Here is an 11664-nt window from a genome sequence, read left to right on the forward strand (position 1 = left end):
TCTATGTCTAAACCTAGAATTCTAAACATATGTGCGAATTTATAATTTTAAACAAACATTAATTTCGTGTTCAAAAAAAAACAAGAAAAAAAAACAAGCATTAATTCCAGATTCGATTGTTTACAAAATTCCTAAACAAAATCTCTTTCTGAATAGGTAATTTTGCTCATCTAAGACAGTTGAGAATTATAGTTCAAAATCGTCTAATAAACTTACAAAATCTTCAAATCATAGTTCAAAACTTGTACCTCCCCAAAATCTCATTACCCAGATTTAATCCAAATTCTGAACAAAATTACTAAATAAAACCAAATTATTTTGTATTCAACATCAATTTGTCTAGAGCTTCGTCGAAGCGTTACAAGTTGATTGTTGAGATCTTATTTGGCGAAGATGAGGTTCATATCACTTCTCTGCAATTTGTGACATCTCTTAAAACAAAATCAATTCACTTTTTAAGAGAGATTGATTACACAAAATCAAGAATAATTTACAACATTATTGAGGAGACTAACTGAAGAACATAGAAAATATGGACGCTGAATACAAGGCCCGACCCTAATAGAGAGGGCAGAGGGGCAATGGTCCAAATGTTTTTGTTAAAAGTTTATAAGAAGAGCAAAATTTTCTATATTTTACTTTTTACATAAAAATGCGCGATAAATTTTTTAACGTTATAAAATAGGTTATCAGTTATTTACAAAATGGTCCATATTTTAACCAAAATTTGTTTTAGAAAAAAATGAGTAATACAAAATCCAAAAAACATAATTTTTCTCAAGGATCCAAATATATGTTGGGCAATGGCTGCATACGACCGAGAAGACATGGGTCGGATGCACCAAGGACGAGAAGCATGGCTATGGTGGCGCCGAGGAGGAGAAAAAGTGAGATGTAGAGATTCAGAAGTTCTTTCCTCATTTTTAATACACTATCTTCTAAACCATGAGATGCAATTCTCAAAATTCTATGGAAAACGAAAACATATAATAGAGTTTTATACAAATATATTTGTTATCAAAACATAACTAACACTCTTTTTTTTTTTAATATAAGTGATGTTTACAGTTTTTGTATACAAATGAAGAAACGATATAAATTATGTTCTTTTTTCTATATTAAAACATCATTCATTATCTAAAGAAAAATGACTCAACCAATAAAAGAATAACAAAAGCACCTCAAAAAATCAATGATCACTAAAATAAAGAAATTAAAACTTTGCATAGGATAGTGAGATTGGCATTAAACTGTTTTTATCCTACTATATTATTTGGAAAGTACATTTTAAATGTAACCTTATCTTTTGTAAATAATTACATAGGTGTGCTATTAGAAATAAAATTTTAAATAGTAAATTAATTCATCTCTTTAAGAATTAAAAAGTCAAATACTAATTTAATTAATTAAATTAAATTAAAAAAAAAAGAAATACATTATTAATTTCCAAAAAAGTAACCAATTAAAATCAACAAATTAGATTTGATATCTAAATTATCATATTAATTTTTTATTAATTATTATAGTTCACCTCTCATCTTTATATGAGTAACCCATTCGAGTTCGGGTAGAACCCGTTCGGGTTTGGGATTAATGGGTATATGATTTACTACCCAATAGAATAATCCTACTATATTATTTGGGAAGTACATTTTAAATGTAACCTTATCTTTTGTAAGTAATTACATAGGTATGCCATTAGAAATAAAATTTTAAATAGTAAATTAATTCATCTTTAAGAATTAAAAAGTCAAATACTAATTTAATTAATTAAATTCAATTAAAAAAAGAAATACATTATTAATTTCCAAAAAAGTAACCAAATAAAAACAACAAATTAGATTTGATATCTAAATTATCATATTAATTTTCTTATTAATTATTATATTTCACCTCTCATCTTTATATGAGTAACCCATTCGAGTTCGGGTAGAACCCGTTCGGGTTTGGGATTAATGGGTATATGATTTACTACCCAATAGAATAATCCTACTATATTATTTAGGAAGTACATTTTAAATGTAACTTTATCTTTTATAAGTAATTACATAGGTATGCCATTAGAAATAAAATTTTAAATAGTAAATTAATTCATCTCTTTAAGAATTAAAAAGTCAAATDACTAATTAAATTAATTAAATTAAATTAAAAAAAGAAATACATTATTAATTTCCAAAAAAGTAACCAATTAAAATCAACAAATTAGATTTGATATCTAAATTATCATATTAATTTTTTATTAATTATTATAGTTTACCTCTCATCTTTATATGAGTAACCCATTCGAGTTCGGGTAGAACCCGTTCGGGTTTGGGATTAATGGATATATGATTTACTACCCAATAGAATAATTCTAAATATTTGGTTCTGGTTCGGGTCGGGTCCATTTGGGTTTGGGTCAGTTTGGATAAAAAGTTTCAGACCCTAAAAATTCCCAAAAAATAGAAACGGGTATTTTGTATGTAGATAGCGGGTATCCAAACAAAAAAAACTTTTAAATTTGTTACGTTTTAATAAATTTAATTATATTTGAATATATTTTACTAAATTTTGACAAACATAACAAATAATTTTTGAATAGTTTAGTTGTTTTGGATATTTAGGTCCAAAATAATTAATATTTTAGATATTAAATTAATGTTTGGGTTTTTGAATACCCTTTTTACGTAACGGGTAATTTCTGGATCAATCGGATATCCACGGGTTTACTAAAACTGTACCCAATAAGAAAATTTCCTAAAATTCTAATCCGCCATGACCCGGTTTTTTGGTTCGGATATTGGATTGGTTATCGGGTCCGTTTTTTCGTGAGTCCTATCAAAGATAATCTAATGTAGGGCTCAATTAGGTTCACAAATATAACCAAAATACTATACAAAGATAATCTAATATAAGGCCCAATTAGGTTCACAAATATAACGAAAATACTATACAAAGACTAATTCTAAGTTAGACCAAAAATTAGATCCTCTAATACAAAGAAAACATGTTTCTTACCAAAACAACTTGTATACAAATTTTACACATTTACTTAAAAGTACATATGTTGTATTTATTATAAAAATAACATTTTTAAACAAAGTCAATCCAATGCAGTATTATATCCAAATATTGAAAAATATTATAGCATCACTTTTATACTATACGATTTTTTATGTAATTTAAATAAAGTATACAATTTAATTTATACAAAATATTAATGTCCGTGCTGTATAGCACAGGTTATGATCTAGTTATTATGTAAAGTGTTAAAGTGTTTAAAGTGTTTCTTTATTATTTAATAAAAATGTTTTTGATTGGCTAAATATTTTTCTTTTGTTTTAGGGAACCAATTTCTATGGGCCGTTCCTAGAGGCAAAGGGCTTATCTAAAATGATGTTGAATCGTTTTTATTGGCTTTTACTAATTCATCTTATGTTTATGTATTTTCTTTTAAAATCATTTATTTAGTATCACCTTATGATTTGCTCTTTTTCCTAATTGAGGAGAAGAGCAATTACAAGAAAATATCATATATAGGCAATACGTTTTGAAATAGTGACTCATCGAGGATTTTTAAAATTGTATCAGATATAGTGACTCACCAAGGATTTTGGAAATTGTAGACAATGTTTTTCATAAAGTTTAGCGGGGAATTAGTGATGCCTGTTTTATTTCGCCTCAGACTTTTATTTTAAGAACCACACGATTACTGCAACTGCACAGCAAATCGGTTGTAGTACTTTAGGATCAAATCCATAGAGAGAGAAGTAGTTCAGAGAAATCCGTCAGAAGAGAGTAAAGCTAGGACAAAATAATAGCATTAGAGGGGGTTTGTTGCAAGTAAATAAGTAATCATCTATCTAGTGTTTTTTGTTGTTTTAAAACCTCTTTTCTCTTAGTTTTTGTTGCTTTGCATTCATATTTTGGCATATAGTGTTGCATTTGCATTTGCATTTGGTTTTATTAGGTACATGAGTGGAGTTTAGAGTTTTGGAAGGAAATGGAGCAAAAAAAGGAGCTAAGAGAATACAAAGTGACCAGAGAGGAGAAGTGCAGGACAATAGACCAAGTGGTCGATTGGTCAAGGACCAGAGCTACAAAGGAGATTTGAATCTACCAAAGTGGTCGATTGATCAAGGACCAGAGCTACATACGATATTTAAATCTACCAAGTGATCTACTGCTTGGTCGATTGCTTTCCTAAACCGGGTCAAAACTCTGTTTATTCCGGGTTGATCCGGTTTGTTTCCTCATTACTATAAATAATCTTAACCTAGTTTTAGAGAAAGGGAGCTTTTTGGTTTTAGAGATCAAAACTTCTCTTAAGGTCCTTTATCTTAAGTTGTTGTATAAATCTTGGGTTCTTAAGTTTCTATATCAAGTACTTCTTTTAAATTTCTCATCTATTTTTTAGTGATTATGGCTTTACAAAGATCAAACCAATTCCTTTGCATGATCATGATCATGAGTGAGCAGTCTTTTAGTGTTCTTTGGTTAGGGTAGATTAGGATGGTTTAGATGTTGGGTTATGGAGTTTAGGGCTAGATTACTTAAGATCATTACTTATTGGTTGCTATTAAGGCTAGATCAATCTTGATCATAATAATTTAGACCCTATAAATTTCATGCCAGGAAGGTGTTCGATGAATTTCCCGAACCAAAATCTTTTAAGTGCTTTTCATACCTTACCTTTGTAAATTGTTGATTAGGGCTATTAGTGGCTAGATAGACTTGTTATCATTCTTATAGAAAATTTGATTGCCTTTGAAAATTGTTGATGATTGATTGATTAGTAAAGGGGCTAATGTCATGGAAATGTGTTAGTCTTGCTTAGTGTTCTATGGCCTAAGGATCATTTTGTTATAAGCTGTTTGATGCCCATAGTCCATCTATTTATCATTTCTAATCGATTTCCTTAACCCGAGAATTCGCCTTTGGTTATCACTTAGTCTTTTGTTAATTTCCCGCTTTGTTTCCTTTGGAAACTTGTTAGTCTTTTGTTTTTTGCTTTCTTTTACCTTGTTTTCCATTGTTTTTTTTGACAATGCATTGTTACTAAGATTTAGGCCATGAATGTTTTGTAGTTTTTATTGGTTTTTAACTTTTTAGTTTTTGGTTTTTGAATTTTGGTTTTTGCTTTTTGTGGTTTTTGATTTTTGTTGTAGATTTTAGTTTTTGCAAAATCCTGAATGAAAATTTATTTAGTTTTTCTACATAATATTCATTTTAAAACGTCTTTAAGTTGTCTATTTTAAATTTTAGTTTTTATTTTGTGTTTAAAATAAAAATCTCATAAGTAATACCAAAACAAATAGAAAACAAACATAGATTTATTGCACATTAAGACACATGTTATTGCATAAACTACTATCATCATCAAGAATTCCATAATGATGCAGAAATTTCATCTCGAATCCCTTTCATATACTGCATTGGAGTATTATTTTACTCTGAATATTCATCAGAATAATTATCTTCTGCAGCTATATTAGTAGCTATATGGTCTGAATCAAATTCAACATCTGGATAGTATCCATCATCAGTACTAATGTGTCTAGTGCCGAAGAGCCTATCCATTATGTCGAGGTCGACAACAGGGTTGTACCAGAGCTTTGAAGCATTTGGTATTTCCTATAACAAAAAATTAAAAATTAAAATATTAGTTTACTATAGTTTGGTAGTTAACAAAAAGATATATGTGAAATAATGGGAAAACCCCCGAAAAAACCGCCATTTAATTTAAGTTTTGCTGTTTAATACTTCTAGTTTTAAATTTGGAAAAAAAATACCTAAGTTAATTTTGGTTGCTTTTTAAAATCTTCGTTTTTATTAAGTTGGTAAAACCGTACCTCCGAATTAACGTCTGTTAACTATCCTAACGGAAACTCTAACTAGGATCAAAACTTAACCCAAGGTAGTTAACTATATATATACAATCTCTTTTCTTATTTTTATGAGTATGTTGCAGCAGTCTAGTGGTTAAACATAATCTTTTATATTTTTCTGAGTTTGGGTTCGAATCTCTTAAGAACGCATTTTTATTTTTTATTTCTTTTAGTAGGTCTTCTTCAAAACTCGTCATCTTCTTACTGTAAACCTTAAATCTTTAGCACTGGGAATGAATTGAAGAAATCTCTGATTAGGATCTTCTAATCTTCACAATTGCAAAATAAAAAAATCTAGGGTTTAACTTCAATTGAGATAAACAGAGAAAAACAAGTATTGGCGGATTTGAAATTAGAGAGCTCAAATGAATTTGAGAAGATTAGATTAAAACCCAAACCGATTTAATTCCTCAATTGTTTCCATTGTTAAGTAACCCATCATAAATCTGAATCAAAGAGACAAAAAATGAGTAGGAAAAGGATAATTGGTGAATGACTGAGAAGAGTAACTGATTTCTTAAACTGAAACTGATTATCACGATACATAGTGGTTGACTGAGAACAAAAGTCGAGGAAGAAGATGAAGTAAACAAAAAAAAAAAAAAAAAAAGGATTATAAAGATGTGGTGGTGGGGATTCGAACCCGACTAAGGAGAATAAAATGACGACGTTTCATCACTTGTCTACCGCAACATAACCGTAAAAGTAAGAAAAAAACATTACTTATATTGGGTTAAGTTTTGACCCTAGTTAGGGTTTCCCTTAGGATAGTTAACAGACGTTAATTCGGGGGTATGGTTTTACCAACTTAATAAAAAAGAAGGTTTTAAAAGGTAACCAAAATTAATTTAGGTATTTTTCTTCCAAATTTAAAACTAGAGATATTAAACGGCAAAATTTAAATTAAATGACGGTTTTTTCGGGTTTTTTCCCGTGAAATAATATATAAATATTACCTTAATAGAGTCCTTCCACCATTCGTCGTCCATTTCAATAGCTTTTCGACTAGTCGAAAATAAACTTCAAAAAGATTTTTCAGAGTGTAAAATTTTTTTATAACATAAGCCATTCAAGATCTTGACCTGTCGGTTCTAGAAACGCTTTTCGAATTCTCGCTTTTCTAATTAATAAGCTCGATCTCAGTCTCATATATTTCAAGAAAATGATGAATCATACTATCGGTTCATTGTAACTTTGGCTTTATATATTACATTAATTATTACATATACATAATTAGTCAATGCAGTTTTGTATGAAGGTAGGATAGACGTCACTAGCAAAAACAAATATCAACTAAATAGATACCTGTTTGCATTTTGATGATTGTTCTCGATACGCCATACATATACAGTAGAAACTCTATAAATTAATACTCGATAAATTAATAAACACGATAAATTAATAAATTTTGTCGGTCCCAAATCGGGCCAATGTAAAAATTAACCAAAATCGATAAGATAATAAGATAATAATTTTTTTGAACTTACATAACTATTTGCATATTTGATCCGTCATAGTTGATTTTGTAAAATCTTTTATTTGAGAAAGCATTGCTAAGATTTGTGTAAAGAGAAATTGGATTAAGCTTCATGTTTACGTTCACGTTAATGTCGTAAATATACAGACACAATATCTTGCCGAAAAATAAATTAAAAAAGTCAAAGAAAAATAAAAATCTAACATAAGTATATATGCAAACAACAAAACATATAAAAAATTAAATTAATAACATTTTTAAAAGAATATAGTATTGTATTTACGTAAATATATCTATAAATTAATATTTATTAACTTATACGATAAATTAATAAATATTGATTTATAGGATAAATTAATATCACTATAAATTAATAAAATTGCATGGTCCCAACATTATTAATTTATAGAGTTTCTACTGTACTAAAATTAAGTGCATACTAAATTATAATGTAACATCGTAACATTAAAATAAATGTAGTTGATTAAACTTATCGCAAAATCCAAGCTTGATTTGCAGAGATGTTTGCACTCATGGGGATGGGATATGTGTGTAGAAGAAAAATATGAAGCAGCTTTGCTCTTTAATAGAAAAAAAATATATTTTTAAAAAAAAGTTACAAGAAAGAAATTAAAGTGACGGCAAGTCTTGAGGAAAACCCATACAATGGGGTTTTAGTTTTAGATGAAAATTTAAGTTTGAATGAATTGGTAAATTCCGAATAACATATTTAAAATACAAAAAGATAAAAATAAATGTCACGTAAATTATTTTTAAAACCCCATAAAACTTGGTTTTTAGATTCTATGAAGAATTATGAATGGATAATTATTTAGTTTTTGCAAAATCAAAATCTAAAAACTACTCCAAAAACAACAACCATTCAAGACTTTAGAATACTCAAAATCATCTTGTTAGCTTAGATTAAGCAATTGTGTGTATTCTTGGTGAGTTGATTAATTGCAAATTGTGGTTCGATAAACAATTGAATAATATGCTACATCAAAACAAAACAAGAAGGCAAAGTAAATAAACAAAAGCAATAAGAGAGAGAGAGAGAGAGAGAGAGAGAGAGAGAGAGAGAGAGAGAGAGAGAGAGAGAGAGAGAGAGAGAGAGAGAGAGAGAGAGAGAGAGAGAGAGAGAGAGAGAGAGAGAGAGAGAGAGAGAGAGAGATAGAGAGAGAGAGAGAGAGAGAGAGAGAGAGAGAGAGTTAGATCGTTTAGGATTCCTCCGGGTATCATGGTTCTACAATAAAGGGTTAGAATCAAGTTCGGGTGATAACATGGTTAGGTTTGTTTACTTCCAAGTTCTTGGACATACGAAACTCATTCAAGTTTGGCTAACCCCATGGTGAATAGGCCGAGAGCCAACTAATCTCCTTATACTTCGTTACTCAACTAACCCTATGGTGTATATGCTGAGAGCAGGCAACGACGCATAGATTGACGCATTAAGTTCAAATTCAATTCTAATATATAAATCCCAATAACTCAACTATCGCAGGTTATAACACAATATTTCATTCGTGATTTAGGTTCAAGCGGATTACACAAGATTCTGCCAAGTATAAAACGCCTAAGATCATGAACTAGGTGGTGTGCCAGACATACATGCATTAAGATCAAACTCCACTAGAAAGCACAGTGTAAACGATCAATCAAAACCAAAGAAACTGCCAACCTAAACGAGATCTAAAATCCGCATGAATCCCCTTCAAAACCCCATCAAACCCAACTAGAAATCTACCCGCTCATAGAAAAGGAGCTCATCAAAGGTGGGTTAGAATAAGCCATAAGAAAGAGATGAAAAACACTTTAAAAGGGTTTAGATATTACTTCTAGGTATGTCGAATACAAGAGGTAAAACTGCACCTGAATGAATCTTATACAAAACAAAGGGAAAGCTCAAGGGTGCGGCGGCAACTAGGGTTCGCTTGGGATGAAGGTACACCTAGTTTTAGGTTTTTTAAGTATATTTATGCTTGGGGCCAAGAATTAGGTTTAGTTAGGGGTAAGAGCGTCAATTCCGCCAGTTGGATAAGTGATCAGGTCGAGTAGATGAGCTTCTTGTTGAAACTAATAACGGTGGAATGAAGAGGAAACGGTTTGGGCATGAGCCTAGTGGTCGGTGGGAAGCGTGAGGAGCTGTCCGGGTTCAAGTCTCCATTGCCGAGTGGTTTTGGAATGATTATTTCCAAACGGCCAATTTCTGGGATATGTCTTCACTCTCCGGGCCATATCTTCCTAACGGCTTCATGGATTGCTTTGATTCAATTTTGAAGTTAATATTGACTCTTCTAAATTTCCATAGACTCTGAGATATCTGGATTTGATGCACGGAAAGACCTTTGCCGGATGTTAAACTTCTAAAGTTTGGGTATTGATCGTCTTTTGATCCTTTTTGCTATGAAACTCTTAAAACCTTCTTGGCCCCAAAAATACTTGTTTATCTCCTTCTTGGCTCTAGTATGGCACCAAATGCTCTCTGAAACATAAGAAAATAATAACTAAAACGGGCTAAAATGTCGTGGTATCAATTAGCTTATACATTCAGGTCCAAGTAATATGAAGTTGCTGAGCAATATAGGGGAGATGGAACTAGCTTCGTACTGGTTGATGCTAAAAATACTCAGGGAACATTTGGGGTCAAGATATGAACCGTGTTGAACTGTTCTAGTTACTTCTTATCCCACTTCTTTTGAAGTTATCTGACATTGAAATATATTGAGTACTGCCAGTATTTTGTGTTGAGAAGTGGCTAACTACCACTTAACATTATTCAAAGGATAGATGGAGAAAAGTACATGAAACCTAATATTGAGCCCCATCTGCTCGCATCATGGGTGAGTGACTTTCAACTTTAACTAAGATAGTTTTACGCTAATATATAAACCAAGGAATAAATAGCTTAGTGGTTATGCTTGCATTTAACATTAAGTTTCCAACTTCATGCAATGTTTTGTTTTTTTAATGTGCTAGCTATGTGGATGATTTTCTTAGATGTAAAACGATAATGCTACATGATGTAAAAGTTTTAGCATTTAAGAAATATGAACATGTCCCTACGTAAAACAACGAGGTTGTTGGTGAAAACTTCAAAGACATAGTTCTTAATTCGCCAAAGAAAGGTGTACCAATTCCTTTATGATATTTTTCTACGACGACTAACTATGTTAACAATCTTTGCCGGTTATATTAATCCATCCGAGATTTGAATTTGAGGAATCATGAATTTGATATAATAATTAGTTTTGATTTCTTTATTATGCAATCTTGCTTGATTTCTATGCACCTTGGTGTGGACACATCAGAATCAAAATCATTTGAAAAAAAGAGGCATAAACATCCAGGATGAACTGTGAGAGTCCATCAAACTAAGCACAACCAAACAGTAGGACTTTTTGTTTATGTGTCTCGTCCCTACCAGTGGATCCCACATCCTCTATCGGGCCTATTGGCCCACCCTTATCCGACTGTCGGTCCACTATGTCTGGGAGGTTTTCGTGACTTTTTACCGATCCTACAAATCACCACATGATCTTTCTCTATGCTTTGTCGTCACTCGCATAGTTCCGACAAGCAGTTCCCGGAAGGTCACCAATCTTTAGACTTTCCCAGCTCAAATATGCTTAATTGTGGAGATCTCTAACGATCTTTAACCGAAAATATAATTGCACTTTGGTGATGTAGGACCCTTAAGGCCCTAACTCTTACCTCTTCTTTTATTCACCTAAGACCACCTCCAACGGATGGGACGGTGAGAGCCTCTAAAAAACAAAAAACAAAAAACAAAAAACAAAAACAAATTAATCTTACAATTATATTCTAATTTTTTAGCACAGATTGACTACTAATAAAACTACACGTGCATATTGGTTTGTGAGACCGTTCCTTAAATAAAGATTTTAGACGCTCTCTCTCATCTTTCTCTTTACTTTTAAATATATTTTTTTTTTAGTTATGAGAGCCTCTGTTAAGAGATTCACGTTGGAGGTGCTTTAAGGCCCTAACTCTTACCTTTTTCTGTATTTTCTGTCACTTTAAAAATAGAAAACTAATGAAATAAACCTGCCAATGAAATACCGGAAAAATAAAGAGAAGGATAATACAAAGTCCGAACGTAGCACGATGCACGAGCATCAACTACAGGCCCGGCCCAGAGGCCAATCCACTAAAGCCAACAATTCGGGCCTCAAAATTCAAAGGCCTTTTTAAGATACAAACTTGTTAAGGCCTTGTATGGTACTGGTTTTTAAAGTTGATTTTGGCTTTTGATTTTGCAAAATCCACTTTTTCACCCATTCAAGATTTTATAAAAAA

At 31.1% G+C, this 11664-nt stretch overlaps 1 long non-coding RNA gene across 1 annotated transcript; it reads right to left on the minus strand.

The window, feature by feature from the left end:
* Positions 1-554: 554 nt before the first annotated feature.
* AT4G05465 lies at positions 555-876 on the minus strand. The gene has a single exon (NR_141874.1). It is a non-coding gene; the product is annotated as an other RNA (long non-coding RNA).
* Positions 877-11664: the final 10788 nt, after the last annotated feature.

This window comes from Arabidopsis thaliana, chromosome 4 (assembly GCF_000001735.4).
Source record: "Arabidopsis thaliana chromosome 4, partial sequence".
NCBI lineage: Eukaryota > Viridiplantae > Streptophyta > Magnoliopsida > Brassicales > Brassicaceae > Arabidopsis > Arabidopsis thaliana.